The sequence below is a fragment of the Rhinoderma darwinii genome, chromosome 1 (genome assembly GCF_050947455.1).
Source record: "Rhinoderma darwinii isolate aRhiDar2 chromosome 1, aRhiDar2.hap1, whole genome shotgun sequence".
Lineage (NCBI taxonomy): Eukaryota > Metazoa > Chordata > Amphibia > Anura > Rhinodermatidae > Rhinoderma > Rhinoderma darwinii.
In genome coordinates, this window is record NC_134687.1 from 278,766,782 (window position 1) to 278,782,719 (window position 15,938).

Sequence of the window (15,938 nt, forward strand, 5' to 3'; positions counted from 1 at the left end):
GTGGAGCTCCATTCTTCGCAGGAACGGGGCTAGGTGAGTATAAGTTTTTTTATTTGTTTGGGGGCACCCGGGCACTATCTACAGGGGGCTGTGTGCCTCTATCTATAGTGGGGATGTTTGGCACTATCTATAGGGGGCTGCATGGCACTATCTACAAAGGAAGGTGTGTTGCACTATCTATAAAGGGGGAGTGTGGCACTATCTATAAAGGGGGAAGTGTGGCACTATCTATAAAGGGGGAAGTGTAGCACTATCTATAAAGGGGGGAGTGTGGCACTAACTATAAAGGGGAGTGTGTGACACTATCTATAAAGGGGGTGTGTGGCACTATCTGTAAAGGAGAGTGTGGCACTATATACAAGAGGGGTGTGTGGCCCTCTCTACAGGTTTCTGTGTGTTGCACTATCTACAGGAGGCTGTGTGTGGCACGGTCTACAGAGGGCACTGTGGCACTATCTACAGAGGGCACTGTGACACTTTTTAAAAAGGGGGCTTTGTGGCACTATCTACAGGTGGCTTTCTGGCACAATTACAGGGGGCTGCGTGGCACTATTTACAGAGGGCACTTTGGCATTATCTACAGAAGGCACTGTGGTACAATCTAAAAAGGGTGTGTATGGCACTATCTACATGGAGGGGTGTGGAACTATCTACAGGGGTGAGTGTGGCAATATCTACAGGGAGCAGTGTGTGGCACCATCTTCAAGGGGCACTGAGTGTGACACTATCTACACTGGTTTACGCTACCAGTAGTGGTCAGCATATATCGCCTAGCCCTAGTGATAAAATGAGACATCCCCTGCCTGTATACAACCAGATAACCAGAGAGATATACTGGCTACCATAGTAGTTGTCAGCCAAACTAGTGCAGACATTGTTTATTTGCATGCAGAAATTCTGGGATAAAAGACATGCCTTATTAGCCACACCCACCAGATAAACCATGCCCCATAAGACATACCCACCACATAAGCCACACCCTAAGTCTCCATGGAAAAAAAATCAAAAGTTGGCAATGTATGTCATTCACGACTAAACAAATTGATAGAGATAACTTACTGAAATGTTTAGATCCGCTGATTAGGACACCTCCACCGCTGATCTGCCAGGACTTTTCTTGATTTATTTGTTTTTCCTCTGGACTACCAGAAGCCTTCTTAATAAATTCATATTTCATTCGGAAAAGGGAGCTACGTCTTCCTGACCGTAAATATTTCTGTGTGGCATCGCATATGACCAGAATAACAGACTGTTGTACATATGGCACTTTTAGATTATGGGTTCCTGTACAGCACGGCTTTTATCAACCCTCTTTGTTCTCCCATTGGCCCTACTTTCCACCTTTTCCATGCCTCTAAACATACTCGGTCCCAGCTCCCTTCCCTCTATAAACTATATTTAGTAATCCTGCCTTTTTTCTGGCGCTTGAAGATGGACATTTTAAAACTTAGTGAGAAATTCAAAACTGTCCATTTTCTATAAGCATTGTCATGGCTTTAGACCCTTTCTCTAACATCCCACCCCCCCCCCCCCTCCCCAGACCTCCTTCCCCACTGGTTTACATTTCAACTTCAACTTTTCCTGAATTTGTTACCTCCTGTGAGTGACCTTGTTGGCTCACCTATGAACTCCCTTTGAAACCATATGCTCTGGTCAAGGTACTGTCCGCCAATCAAACGTTCATTCTTGTAAATGGTTTCTCTCAGCCCAACTGAAACCGTACCCCTGCACTTTCTTTTGAAGTGGGAAAGATATTTAGGGGTCACGTTGTCAGTAGATGAGAGGCTCTACACACTATCCCACAAGCCATATATTAGTACTTGTCAGGAAACATGCTTTAACATTTTATCATAAGATCTTTCCAGGGCAGAAAGCGGTTGCTGGAGATGTAATGAGGATGTAGGTATTCTTCTGCACATCTTTCGGAGCTGCCCTCGGTAATAATCTTTTTGGTCGCAGGTTTGTGCCCTTACTTCCCGTATTATGGGTGACTCCAGTACTTTGCTCCTTTACAGCGGGATCCGTGTTAAGAAATATAAGTCATTTCTCCTAAACCAAGGTTTACATTCCGATTTATTGGACATCCACGGACCCCCCCCCCCCTGCAATGGGGGGGCATCTCATTTATATGAAACATTTGCTCCCGTCAGCGGAAGGCTCCTCTGTTCTCTCTTTTAGAAAACTTGGTTTTATTTGGTGGAATTTACTACAAATCCAGAATTTTAAAAATTTTATCTTCATCTTAAATGTGTTTGCTTTTATTTTTATTTATTTTTTCTTTTATCCTTTTCCCCTTAATTTATATCTCCCCTCATTTGCCTTCCCCCCCTACCTTATCCTATGTACTTTTATTGTTCCCCTTAGTCTTTCACTTTGATCCTCTATATAATGCTGTTTTATTCCATTCAATAACCGGTGTAAGCTTCGAGGTTCTTATCTGATATTTAGGAATTTACCTATAGTGCTCATGTTTGTCTACTTGCTCAGCTGTATTTGTGATCTGTTTTCGACTGTGGGCATGTTCAGACAAGGCGGAAATTTTCCATTGCGGATTTTACCGCAAATTTGCGGCAATCACACAACAAATATGCAGCAAAATTTGCATATTTCAGGGTTGGACCAGACATGGCGGATTTCGCAGTGGACTGGTACTTAATTTTTAACTAGATATCAAATAGACAGCCGGATTTGCCGAAATAAAAAGTTTATCCAACCTCTATTTAGGAGGTAAACTCTAAAGAAGAACACTTGATGCTGGAAAAAGAAGCGCATAAGTGTAAGGGGATGGGGTAGTGAGTAAGATGTGAACAATAGGTAATGGGAAAGCAGAGAAGGGGCAACAAGAATAGACAGGGGAGAATGAGGGGAGGAAGGGCTGGAGAGGGAGTCACTGACTGAGACGCATGCTGCAGCCCAGTGATATGTTTGAGCAGCAAGGGAACAGCACAGAGTGACTGGGAGGAGGGACACACGCCACAGACACTGGGACACACACACTGAGCGTAAGCTGTACGAGGATGAGGAGGGAGAGGAGCACACGGAGGACACAAGCGCAGTGAGTGTTGGATGTATTGCGGTCATACTGGCACAGCTGCATGCAGAGGGGACATGAAGAGCACAGGGAGCTGCAGTGCAGGCTGGGGTGCAGTAAAGGGGATGTGGGGGTCAATACGGAAACAATAGCAGGGTACAATTTACATTGTAATGTTTGGTAGTATCAATGGCATTGTGTAGAGTGCAACCATTAAACCAAAAAGAAGGATACTATATTATGTTAACACTAAACATTTAACGTAAGCTTTCAGTAAAACCCAAATATGTAATAGATATTATAACCTTGTACACATCATGTCATGTAGATATCTCTGACAGCACTGTGTAGAGGAATTGTTGTGTTGAGTGTATATTTATTCTCACCTTAGTGGAGCTCTTTTGAGAATGACTGCAATAGCTCTGCATGTTCAATGTGTACAGAAGACTTCAGGGCATGTGTTTATTGCTGCTACTATGCACAGAAAAAGGCAAATACCATATAGAGCAGTGCAACAAACAAGCAAATTTAATATTCCACTGAAGCAAAACACATGTAGCCAAGCATAAACTACACATTATGTAGAGGTTGATGATTTAAAATCTATTAGAAGTATTGCACTGAAAACAGAATATCATACGCACACTCCTAATACCAGTATATCATGCTCATAGGCAGTCAATATATTACATCACACACAGCCTCCTAATAACAGTATTTCATGCTTCGTTTGATAATAAGGGCATATTATATGTCAAGTCTAATACATGAGTAAATCATCCTCGAAGGATTGAACAGAGGATTGTAACTAATGCTAGGTTTTAGACGTTTTGTCCCCAACAGTAGTCCCAATACTTTATTATCACAACGGTTGTCTGAGCTGCCATTATCATACAAAAATATTTAGCTACAATGGAAAATATTTTTTTAGAGGAAAAGTCATTACCTTTGTAGTAAAATAAAATGCTTCTATTCCCCACACTGGGATTTTTTCTTTCACACTCAATTAATTATTAAGTAGGTCAGATCTATTCTCAATTTTCATTAGCATTGGATATATGTCGGCGGATTAAAGCAAAAATCAGTGTGTGTAAATGCCTCCTAAGTATATTATTTCACAATTTGCGTTTGACTTAATATGTAATTCCAATGACAAGTTTCGCACTAGGCGTAATGTCACATTATACACAATACATGAAAAAATTATTTAAATGATTCACTTAAAACAAGGTCAAACTAATAGGTACCATACGTGAGCTTGATATGCCATAATACGCCTCTGCATAACACAGAAGTAGACATTGCCAGGGCCATGGAATATAATATTGTGGCCTCTGTACAGTTTCAAAAGTAATTACATAATGGGAACAAATGGGAACAAATGCGAGGGCTGCTAATAACATAGTGCATAGTGCTCTAGCATTGCTTACCTTGATAATATATGACACATAGCATTTGGTAACCCACTGTTAAAACATGGTGCACAGTGCTTACCAGCCAGTCTGTGTCAGCTGCATTGAAAATGCCAGCACAAGCGGCTGAAATGTCTCACTTTTCTATACTGCTGAGAATCAATTTGTGCTTCATTAATGCTGTTAGGAAAATGTCTGCCACTTTTTATGTGTTCTTTGCTGATAACATGAAACAGCTATAGCTCTCAACCTACCTGCTGTATGTCTGTGGGTCCTACAGACGTCAGGAATCCTTTATATGTGCCACAGATTAGATATGCAGCGCTCTCAATCTGTGCTTGGGTTGAGGAAGTGTCCATGGTGCTGACATTTTACATTTTTGGATGTTTACAACCGTTTCTTTTCGAAGTCCTCATTTTAACATTGCTATGTACAACAGTGAAATGCAAAACAGTGTTTTTCATATCGAGTGCTTTGAAAAAGTATTTACCCCGTGGTGATTTTCTTGTTTTGTTGCATTACAACCTGGAATTTAAATGGATTTTAACTTTGATTTTATGTAATAGACCTGACAAAATAGTCCAAATTGTTATATAGGAATGAAATAAATACCTGGTTTAAAAAAAAAAAAAAAAGTCTAAAAACCTGAAACAATGTGAGCAGATATATGTTCAGCCCTAAGTTTCGGTTAAACCAATTAAATTTAGAATTCACATAATTAGTTAAATTAGATCCCCCTGTGTGGAGTCAAAGTGCCACATGATCTGTCACATGATGTCATTATAAATACACCTGTTCTGAATGGATCCTCCAAGCAAACAACATAAAGACCAAGAAGCTCTCCAAACGGGTCAGAGACAAATTTGTGGAGAAGTAAAGAACTGGGTTATGTTCTAAAAAAAAAATATCCCAAACTTTGAACATCCCACGGAGCACAAATAAATCCATTATAACAAAATAGAAAAATACGGCACACCTACAAACCTGACTAAAGAAGACTGCCCACCATAACTTACAGACCGGGCAAGGGGAGCATCAATCAGAGATTCAACAAAGACACAGAAGATAGCACTGATGGAACTCCAAAGATCCACAGTAGAGATGGAAGTATCTGTCTATTAAGAAACCAATTAGCATAAATCTAAAATTGCTCATAACTTGCTCAATAATGATCGTTTTTCAAAATAAAAACCACTGTTCTTATTTACAATACAGCGCCGATAAGATTATGTAGGAGAAAGGGCACTTATAATCTGGTGACAGAGCCTCTTTAAAGAAAAACATAAGATACAAATTCTGAGTTGGCAGACCCCCCAAACACATGGAAGAAGGTTCTCCAGTCAGATGAGACTAAGATTAAATTTTTGGGCCATCATGGGAAACGCTATGTGTGGAGCAAACCCAACACTTCCCATCACCCTAAGAACACCATTCCCACAGTGAAGCATGTTGGTGGCAGCATCATTCTGTGGAGAGGCTTTTCCTCAGCAGGGACTGGAAAACTGGTCAGGAGTGAAGTAAAGATGGATGGCAGTAAATACAGAGCAATTCTTGAGGGACAACTTGTTTCAGTCTGCCAGAGATTTGAGACTAGGATGGGGTTTAGCTTCCAGCAGGACAATGACCCTAAACATACTGCTAAAGCTACACTGGAGTGGTTTGAGGGGGAACGTTTAAATGTCTTGGAATGTCTGGGTCAAAGTCCAGACCTCAACCCTATTGAGAGTCTGTGATATGACTTAAAGAGGCTCTGTCACCAGTTTATAAGTGCCTGTACCGTAGTTAACAACAGTGGTTTTTATTTTGAAAAACAATAATTTTTGAGCAAGTTATGAAAAATTTAGATTCATGCTAATTAGTGTCTTAATGCCCAACTGGCCGGTTTTTAACTTTTTACCAAGTGGGCGTTGTAAAGAGAAGTGTATGACGCTAACCAATCAGCATCATACACTTCCCTTCATTCATGATTATGTAAAGGATCTGCCAGGCACAACTTCTGTGTTTACGCCCATAGGTAATCAGTCTGCACCTGAGTCTATGTCTCTGAGACTGACTCCATCTTCCACCACTCAGGATGGCAGGCTTAGGAGTGGGAGAGCCTATCGCAGCCTGGCTAGACGGAGCTAGCTCCCGCCCTCTGTCTATTTATACCTGCCTTTCCTGTTCCACCTTTGCTTGTGATTCTTCTCGTGTGGTTTCCTGGCCCAGCTACAGCTTCTGACTATTTGATCCTGCTCCATACTGACCCCGGCTTTCTGACTACTCTCCTGCTCTGCGTTTGGTACCTCGTGCACTCCTGGTTTGACTCGGCTCGTTCACCACTCTTGTTGCTCACGTTGTTGCCGTGGACAACTGACCCATTTCCCTTAGCTTTGTGTACCCTTGTCTGTTTGTCTCGTGCACTTACTGAGCGTAGGGACCGCCGCCCAGTTGTACCCCGTCGCCTAGGGCGGGTCGTTGCAAGTAGGCAGGGACAGAGTGGCGGGTAGATTAGGGCTCACTTGTCCGTTTCCCTACCCCCATCATTACAGATTAGCTTTACTCACAGCACAGCGTGATCTCGCGAGATCACGCTGTGCTGTCAGTTACTCCCACATTAACCTTACCAAAGTGATCACGCTGTTCTGTGAGTAAGTCCCACAGAAACTTTACCAAAGTGTCGGGAGGGTGAATAGACATTGCATCCTGGCTGGAGGCTATGTCTATTCACTCTCAAGACACTTCGGTAAAGTTACTGTGGGAGCATGTGACATCACAGTGTGATCTCGCGAGCTGGGCAGAATGAAGAGAAGTGTATGATGCTGATTGGTCAGCGTCAAACACTTTTCTTTACAACGCCCACTTGGTAAAAAGTTAAAAAACGCCCAGTTAGGCATTAAGAAGCTAATTAGCATAAATCTAAAATTGTTCATAACTTGCTCAAAAATGATAGTTTTTCAAAATAAAAACCACTGTTGTTATCAACATTACAGCGTCTATCAGATGAGGTAGGCGATAGGGCACTTATAAACTGGTGACAGAACCTCTTTAACCCCTTCAGGACCCAGCCTGTTTTGGATTTCAGGACCCAGCCAATTTTTTAAAATCTGACGTGTTACTTTATGTGGTAATAACGTTAGAATGCTTTTACCTATCCAAGCGATTCTGAGATTGTTTTCTCATGACATGTTGTACTTTATGTTAGTGAAAAAATGTTGTCGATAATTTTGGTATTTCTGAAAAACAACAATTTAGAAAAAATTTGCAAAAATTTGCATTTTTCTAAATTTAAACGTATCTGCTTGTAAAACAGATAGTAATACCACACAAAATAGTTACTAGTTCACATTTCCCATATGTCTACTTTATGTCTGCATTGTTTTTTGAACGTCCTTTTATTTTTCTAGGACGTTACAAGGCTTAGAACTTTAGCAGCAATTTCTCATATTTTAAAGAAAATTTCAAAAGGCTATTTTTTCAGGGACCAGTTCAGTTCTGAGGTGGCTTTGGGGGCCTTATATATTAGAAAATCCCCAGAAGTCACTCCATTTTTAAAACCTCACCCCTCAAGGTATTCGAATCAGCATTCACAAAGTGTTTTAACCCTTTAGGCGTTTCACAGGAATTAAAGCAAAGTAGAGGTGAAATTTACAACATTTTATTTTTTTTGCCGAAATTCATTTCTAATAAAAAAAAATTTGTAACACAGAAGATTTTACCAGAGAAATGCTACTCAATATTTATTGCCCAGATTCTGCAGTTTTTAGAAATATCCCACATGTGGCCCTAGTGCGATAAAGGACTGAAGCACTGGCCTCAGAAGCAAAGGAGCACCCAGTGGATTTTGGGCCTCCTTTTTTTTGGAATATATTTTAGGCACCTTGTCAGGTTTGAAGAGGTCTTGTGGTGCCAAAACAGTGGAAACACCACAAAAATTACCCCTTTTTGGGAACTACACCCCTCAAGGAATTTATCTAGGTGTATAGTTAGCATTTTGACCGCACAGGTTTTTCGCTAAATTTATTAGAATTAGTCTGTAAAAATGAAAACATAGAAATTTTTAATATTTACAAGAGATAATAAAGAAAATGCACCCCAACATATGTAAAGCAATGTCTCCCGATTACGGCAATATCCCATATGTGGTAATAAACTGCTGATTGGACCCACAGCAAGGCTCAGAAGGGAAGGAGCGCCATTTGGATTTTGGAGCATGGATTTTGCTGGATTGGTTTTCGGTTCCATGTCGCGTTTGCAACACCCTGGAGGGACCAAAACAGGGGAAACCCTCCAAAAGTGACCCCATTTTGGAAACTACACCTATCAAGGAATTTATCTAGGTGTATAGTTAGCATTTTGACCACACAGGTTTTTTGCAGAATTTAGTGAAATTAGGCAGTGAAAATGAAAATCAACTTTTTTTCTGAAAAAGCATAGAAATGTTACATTTTTACAAGGAATAAAGGAAAAAAGAACCACAACATTTGTAAAGCATGTTCTCCTTATTACGGCAATACCCCATATGTGGTAATAAACTTCTGATTGGACCCATGGCTGAGCTCAGAAGGGAAGTAGCGCCATTTGGATTTTGGACCACGGATTTTGCTGAATTGTTTTTCGGTGCCATGCCGCCTTTGCAACGCCCTGGAGGGACCAAAACAGTGGAAGCCCCCCAAGTTACCCCATTTTGGAAACACCCCTCAAGGAATTTTTCTAGGGGTATAGTGAGCATTTAGACTCCACGGGTCTTTTGCAGAATTTATTCGAATTAGGCGGAGAAAATTAATATCACAATTTTTTTCCACTAAAATGTTGAATTTTCTCATTTTCACAAGGGATAAAGGAGAAATAAACAACCAATTTTTGTAAAGCTATTTCTCCTGGGTACGGAAATAGCCCACATGTGGTCATACATTTTTTTTCATTAGAAATGAATTAACCCTTTCAGGACTGATCCATTTTTTGCTTTCTTATTTTCGTTTTTCACTACCCGCCTTCCAAGAGCCATAACTTTTTTTTTTTTCCGTCAGTAGAGTGGTGTGAGAGCTTATTTCTTGCGGGAGGAGTTGTAGTTTCTATTGATACCATTTAAAGTGCTGGGAAACTGGAAAAAAATAGGAAAATATAGGAATATAGGAAAAAAATCTGATTCAATTTTTTGGGGTTTTCGTTTTTACAGCTTTCGCCGTGCGGTAAAAAGGAAAACTACAGCGAATTTGGCGGTTTAAATTATTTACGTTTTTCACGGTGTTCACCATGCAAGTTAAATAATGGTATATTGTAATAGTTCGGCCTTTTACGGACGTAGCGATATCAATTCTGTTTATTTTTTTTACATTACTTTTGAAGAAAAATGGGAAAAGGTTTTTTTTTTTAACTTTAAACTTTTTTCTTTCTCACTACTGATAACTTTAATTCTTCTACACATTTTATTAGTCCCCTCAGGGGACTTGTACCAGCGATCATTGGATCCGCGCGTACAATATGCTGCAATACTAATGTGTTGCAGTGTATTGTTATTTTTACAGACTCCTGTAACAGCGCGATCGCTGTTCCTGTCCGTTAGTCCCGGGTGTCAGCTGTAATACACAGCTGACACCCGCAGCGTATGGAGCGGGCTCAGCACGTGAGCCTGCTCCATACATCACCCCCGCACCATGACGTGCTATTAAGTCATAGTGCTCAAAGGGGTTAATGCACAGCGGATGGTGTGAATATTGTAATTTTCCACTGATATGCCATTTTAGTGCATAATATGTCGTGCCCAGTTTGTGCCCCTGAAGACAAATACCTCATAAAGCGTTAAGCGGGTTCTCCCGGGTATGGCGATGCCATATATGTGGGCACAAACTGCTGTTTGGGCACGCTGCAAGGCTCAGAAGGGAGGGACGCCATTTTGCTTTTGGAGCGCAGATTTTGCTTGGTCGTTTTTCTGTTTGGGGTTTTGCTGGTATTTCAGTTTATAATGTGGGGGCATATGTAATCTGTGCGGAGAACATCAGGGCATAATAAGAGGGTATAAAAATGCGGTAAATAAATAATAATTCATAGATATGTGGCTGGTGTCGCACTGATAAATCGTATCCGCTTTTAGAAAACACTGCACATTTTGCATCGCCATATTCCTGGGAGCCAGAACGTCTTTATTTTTTCACCACCGGAGCTGCGTGGGGGCTTATTTGTTGCGGGACAATCTGTACTTTTCATTGGTACCATTTTGGGGTACATTCGATTTTTTTGATCACTTTTTATTAAATTTTTTTGCAAGCCGGGTGACCAAAAACAAGCAATTCTGACAATGTTTTTAGTTTATTTTTTGCGGCGTTCACCGTGCACTATAAATGACCATTGTATTTTATTCTGCGGGTCGGTACGATTACGGCAATACCAGATGTATATAGGGTTTTTTTATGTTTTGCAGCGTTTGCGCAATAAAATCACTTTTTTATAAAATAATTTATTTTCTGTGTCACCATATTCTGAGAGCCGTAACTTTTTTATTTTTCAGTCAAAAAAGCTGTGTAAGAGCTTGTTTTTTGCGGGAAGGGTTGTAGTTTTTATCTGTATTATTTTCGAGTACATGCGACTTTCTGATCACTTTTTAATTCTCTATTTTGGGAGGGGTGGTGACCAAAAAATAGCGATTCTGGTGTAGTTTTTTATTGATTTTTTTTGGGGTGTTCATCGTGCGGGAAAAACAACATTATAGTTTTATAGTTGGGGTCGTTACGAACGCGGTGATACCAGATATGTGTACTTTTTTTAACGTGTTAATGTTTTTCCTATAATGAAAGACTTATTATAGGAAAAAAATGCAGTGTTTGTTTATATAACTTATAACTTTTATTTTTACACTTTTTTTAAAACATTTTTATTATCTTTTTTTTACTTTTTTCACTTGTCCCACTAGGGGACACTTAGACTTGCAGCTCTGATCGCTGCTAGAGTACATTACACTACACACGTATTGTAATGTACTCTAATTAACTGTCATTGTAACGTGACAGTCACACTGACAGGAAGCCTGGGAGGACCAGCCGGAGGCTGCTCCTCCGAGGCTTCCGTACATGGCAACACGGAGGTCATTGTCTGATTGCCGTGACAAGCATCGGTAGCCACCACGATCACTTTGTGGGTGCTGCCGATGTGCTTCAAACCACTTAAATGCGGCGACGGCAATCCGTCGCCGCATTTATGGGGTTAATTGCCGAAATCAGTGGCGATGGTCCGCTGACCGGCAAGGCTGGAGTGTCAGCTGTCGGGGACAGCTGACCTCCCGGTTCCCGGACACTGTCCGTTAGGACAGTGTGTGCCGGGAACTACTCCGCAATAGTACGTCTGGATGCGGGAACTAACCCCTCTGCAGGACGTACTATTGCGGACCAGCGCGTGAAGAGGTTAAAGACTGTTGTACACCAACGCAATTAAGGACTTGGAGCAGTTTTCTCTGGAAGAATGGGCAGAAATCCAAGTGTCTACATGTGTTAAGCTTATAGAGACACATACCCCAGAAGACTTGCATCTGTAATTATAGCAAAAGGTGAGTACACAAAGCATTGACTTTCAGGGGGTAAATACTTATCAACATTAAAATTCTCTTTTTTTTGCGTTAATTATTGTTTATTACACAGTAAAAAATATTTTGCACCTTCAAAATGGTAGGCATGTTGTGTAAATCATATGGTAGAATCCCGCCCAAAAAAAACATAAAATCAAAACAGGTAAAACATCAAGGGGGTGAATACTTTCACAAGGCACTGTATCTTAGTGAAAACAAATCAACTAAGAAAAGTTTAACCTGTTAAAGACTTTTGTAACCCCAGTACAGACACCCCTATAGGCAATTATCGGTAAAAACTGTTATCCTACAGGTTAATTCTATTGCAATGGCACCAAAAATATCTGTACCCACATCATAATAATAAGAATATTATATTGTACTTCTTGTAACTTTATCAGGAGATAAATCTGTTTTAGCAATAAACTTGAAAATCTGACACATTGTAACCAAAGGGCCATTCAAATCAATGCCAGTGTGCTTAGAATGTTATGTCCAATTTTTAGTAATAGAAAAATCAAAGTCATGCCCATGTGATATATGGACAGATTAAAGGGAAGTCAAAGGGCATGGTTGCCTCCACTCCTATGGGGCTTCTACCAGCATTTCTCAGACAGTCTCAACAGCAAGACATGGGAGTTTAAAAATGTACCTCCAACAATATAAGTTTTAATATGTGTCAGAATTGGGGATATGCCGCTTTTACTAGAATTTATTAAGGGTCATAGCTTTGTTCTCCTTGCATGGAGGTCTGATGTTCCATCTGCCTGCATTGATGACTAGAAGAAATCCAGTGGTCAAGCATGCATGTCTATTGCAACAGTGCCATAGGGATAAGCACCAACCCAATACTACTGGCTCCACTTACCTCTCAGTTGAAGAAAAGATTATGCAGGTTGCAATCCAACATGCCATACCTTGTATTCCCCAAAAGCTGATGTGAGGGAACAGTGCAGAAATTCTTACAACTATAATGTTTTTGTCATAGATACACTATATGGACAAAAGTATTGGGACACACCTTTTAATCATTGAATTCAGGTGTTTCATTCAGCCCATTGCCACAGGTGTATAAAATCCAGCACCTAGCTATGCAGTCTGTCTTTATATACATTTGTGAAAGAATGGGTCATTCTAAAGAGCTCACTGAATTCCAGCGTGGTACTGTAACAGGATGCCAATGTTGTAACAAGTCAGTTTGTGAAATGTCTTCCATCCAAGATATTACACTATTAACTGTGAGTGGTATTATTGGAAGGTGGAAGTGTTTAGGAACCAACAGCAACTCAGCACTGAAGTGGCAGACCACGTAAAGTTACAGAGCGGGGCCGCCGAGTTCTGAGGCGCACATAAGGGGAAAGTTAGCAACATTTCTACACCAGTTATCTGGTGTAGAAATGTCACAAACAACCGAAAGTTGCAAAAATATGCTACCTTTGAGTGTTTTTTCCTACTCTCGCCACTTTTAAAAAAAGGTAGGCGGAGCGTATCATAAGGTTTGTGGCCACCGCAGCCAGACGCATCTACTATAGTTTACCCCAGAAACTGGCGTAAATGATAACAGAAATCTAGATTTTATTATTGTCCCACTGACAGCCGAAGATGCGACAAATTTATTAATACTGGCTTTGTCTTAATACATTTCCCCCATAGTGTATAATAGTCTTCGACGCTCTGCTGACTCAATAGCTGAAGAGTTCCAAATCTCCTCTGTCATTAACATCCGCTGGGCAGCGGGAGCTTCATTGCATGGGTTTACATGGCTGAGGAGCTGCATGCAAACCTTACATCACCAAGCACAATGCCAAGCGTCGGATGGAGTGGTGCAATGCATGACACAACTGGGCTCTGGAGGAGTGGAAACATGTTCTGTGGAGTGAAAAATTATGCTGCTCTGTCTGGCAGTCTGATGGGTGTGTCTGGGTTTGTCGAATGCCAGGACAATGTTACCTGCCTGACTGCGTTGTGCCTACTGTAACGTATGGTGGAGGAGGAATAATGCTATGGTTTTTTTTTCAGGGGTTGACCTAGGCACCTTAGTTTCAGTAAAGGGAAATCTTAATGCTGCAGAATACCAAGACATTTTGGACAATTGTATGCTTCAAACTTTGTGGGAACAGTTTGGGGAAAGCCCTTTTCTGTTCCAGGATTCTGTGCCCCAGTACACAAATCAAGATCCATAAAGGCATGGTTGGCTGAGGTTGGTGTGGAAGATCTTGACTGGCCTGCACAGAGCCAACACCATCAAGCATCTTTGGGATGAACTAGAATGGAGATTGCGAGCCAGGCTCTCTCATCCAACATCAGTGTCTGACCTCACAAATGCTCTTCTAAATGAATGGGCACAAATTCCCACAGACAGTCCAAAATCTTGTAGAAAGTGAAAAGTGTTTTAGCTGCATAGGTGGGACCAACTCCATACTAATGCCTATAGATTTAGAATGGGATGTCATAAAAGCTCCTGTAGGTGTAATGTGTAGGTCTCCATATAGTGTATCTGCCTTTGACATTGCTCTTGAATCTGAAGCTCACTATATATTGAATGCTTCCATGCGTTTTAGCTCAATCTCCATTTCAAAGCACATTGGTATTTATTTATTTTTTGCATTTTTTTTTTTTTGCATGAACTACAGATGTAGCCATCTTTAACTTGATTCTGATAACTTGCTGCAGCGTGATATCACACAACAAATGCCAATAAAAAGTAATTGAAAAAGTCAAGATAAGAGATCTAGCCATTGTTTATTTAATACGTTAAAAGTCAAGGTAAAGACGGCTACATCTGTACTAGTTTCCAATCTGAGCACCTCTGTCAGGTCTGGGGCGAAGTAAAGACTTGAATTTGTTTTTTTCTAAACCATTCAAATGTAGAGTTATGTATGTGTTTTGGCAAGTTGTCAAGGTCCGAGCCAGCAAAGTATTCATTCAGTATCAAATATTTGCAATAATAAATAGGGGGTATCTGGAAGAAGGAAAACATTTTTTTTTTTACTGCACTGTAGTTGTGAACAGCAGTCTATGTCTGAATTTTTTCATATTTGTTTCCCATTATTTATTTTAATTCTTCTTTTTGAGTTACCTAAACTATGTATATTAGCCATTATATTGTTTAAACATAGATGGTAGAAAATGCTTAGAGCAGGGTTCCAAAAATAGCTAGCAGAACAATCTAGGGACAGGGTACCAAATATAGTGTTTAGTGGTAATATGTGTTGTGACATTTCAGTAATATAATAGGAACTGTGGGATTGTCCAGAATTAGAAAAACATGGTTGCATTCTTCCAGAAATAGTGCCACACTTCAAATGAATGGGGCTGAGCTGCAATACCACACACAACCTTTGGGCAATTGTGGTACTGTTTTTTTTTTATTAAAGCAATCATGTTTTTCTTATCCTAGACAACCGCATTCATGTCAAGAGAGTGGTGTCACAATATTATATTGGATACAAAGACACATAATAGGACAAATACTATTTAAGAAATAAACTTTATTATAGGCAATAAACATGGATTATATTTTAACATTCATGGGGAGATCTATAAAAACCTGGGCAAAGGGAGACCGGAGTAGATGTTCATATTGACCATTCTCATTGCTTCTCTCATTTTAGTTTGCCATTCTATTGCATCAGCCATAGTAATTGGCTAGGAGAGATAAAATTGTCTTACCGGTAATTTTCCTTTCCTTGAATCCGAAGGAAGCACAATATATGGGTATAGTTCAGCCCCCACCTACTAGGACAGAACTACACATGAGTGGGTAATAGCAATTAATTAAACTTTAACCAATGAGGAGGCACTCCAGCACATATACACTGCTGACACAGGAAACCACTTGTATCGTATGAGCAAAAAAATAAATTTATTAGGGAAGGAAGCCTTTGGATTTAAGGAAAGGAAAATTGCTAGTATGACAATTCAATCTTTCCTTTTCATCTTTGGCAGCACAATATAT

The 15,938-nt window shown here is 40.3% G+C and overlaps 1 protein-coding gene across 2 annotated transcripts in view; it reads left to right on the forward strand.

Moving 5' to 3' along the window:
- Nucleotides 1–2,941: 2,941 nt before the first annotated feature.
- Nucleotides 2,942–15,938, forward strand: part of LINGO3 (leucine rich repeat and Ig domain containing 3) — a 97,706-nt gene continuing 84,709 nt past the window's right edge. For both annotated transcript variants that reach the window (XM_075864337.1, XM_075864333.1), the window contains exon 1: nucleotides 2,942–3,055. The gene's annotated coding sequence lies outside the window, so the exon portion shown is untranslated. The remainder of the gene's footprint in view (nucleotides 3,056–15,938) is intronic.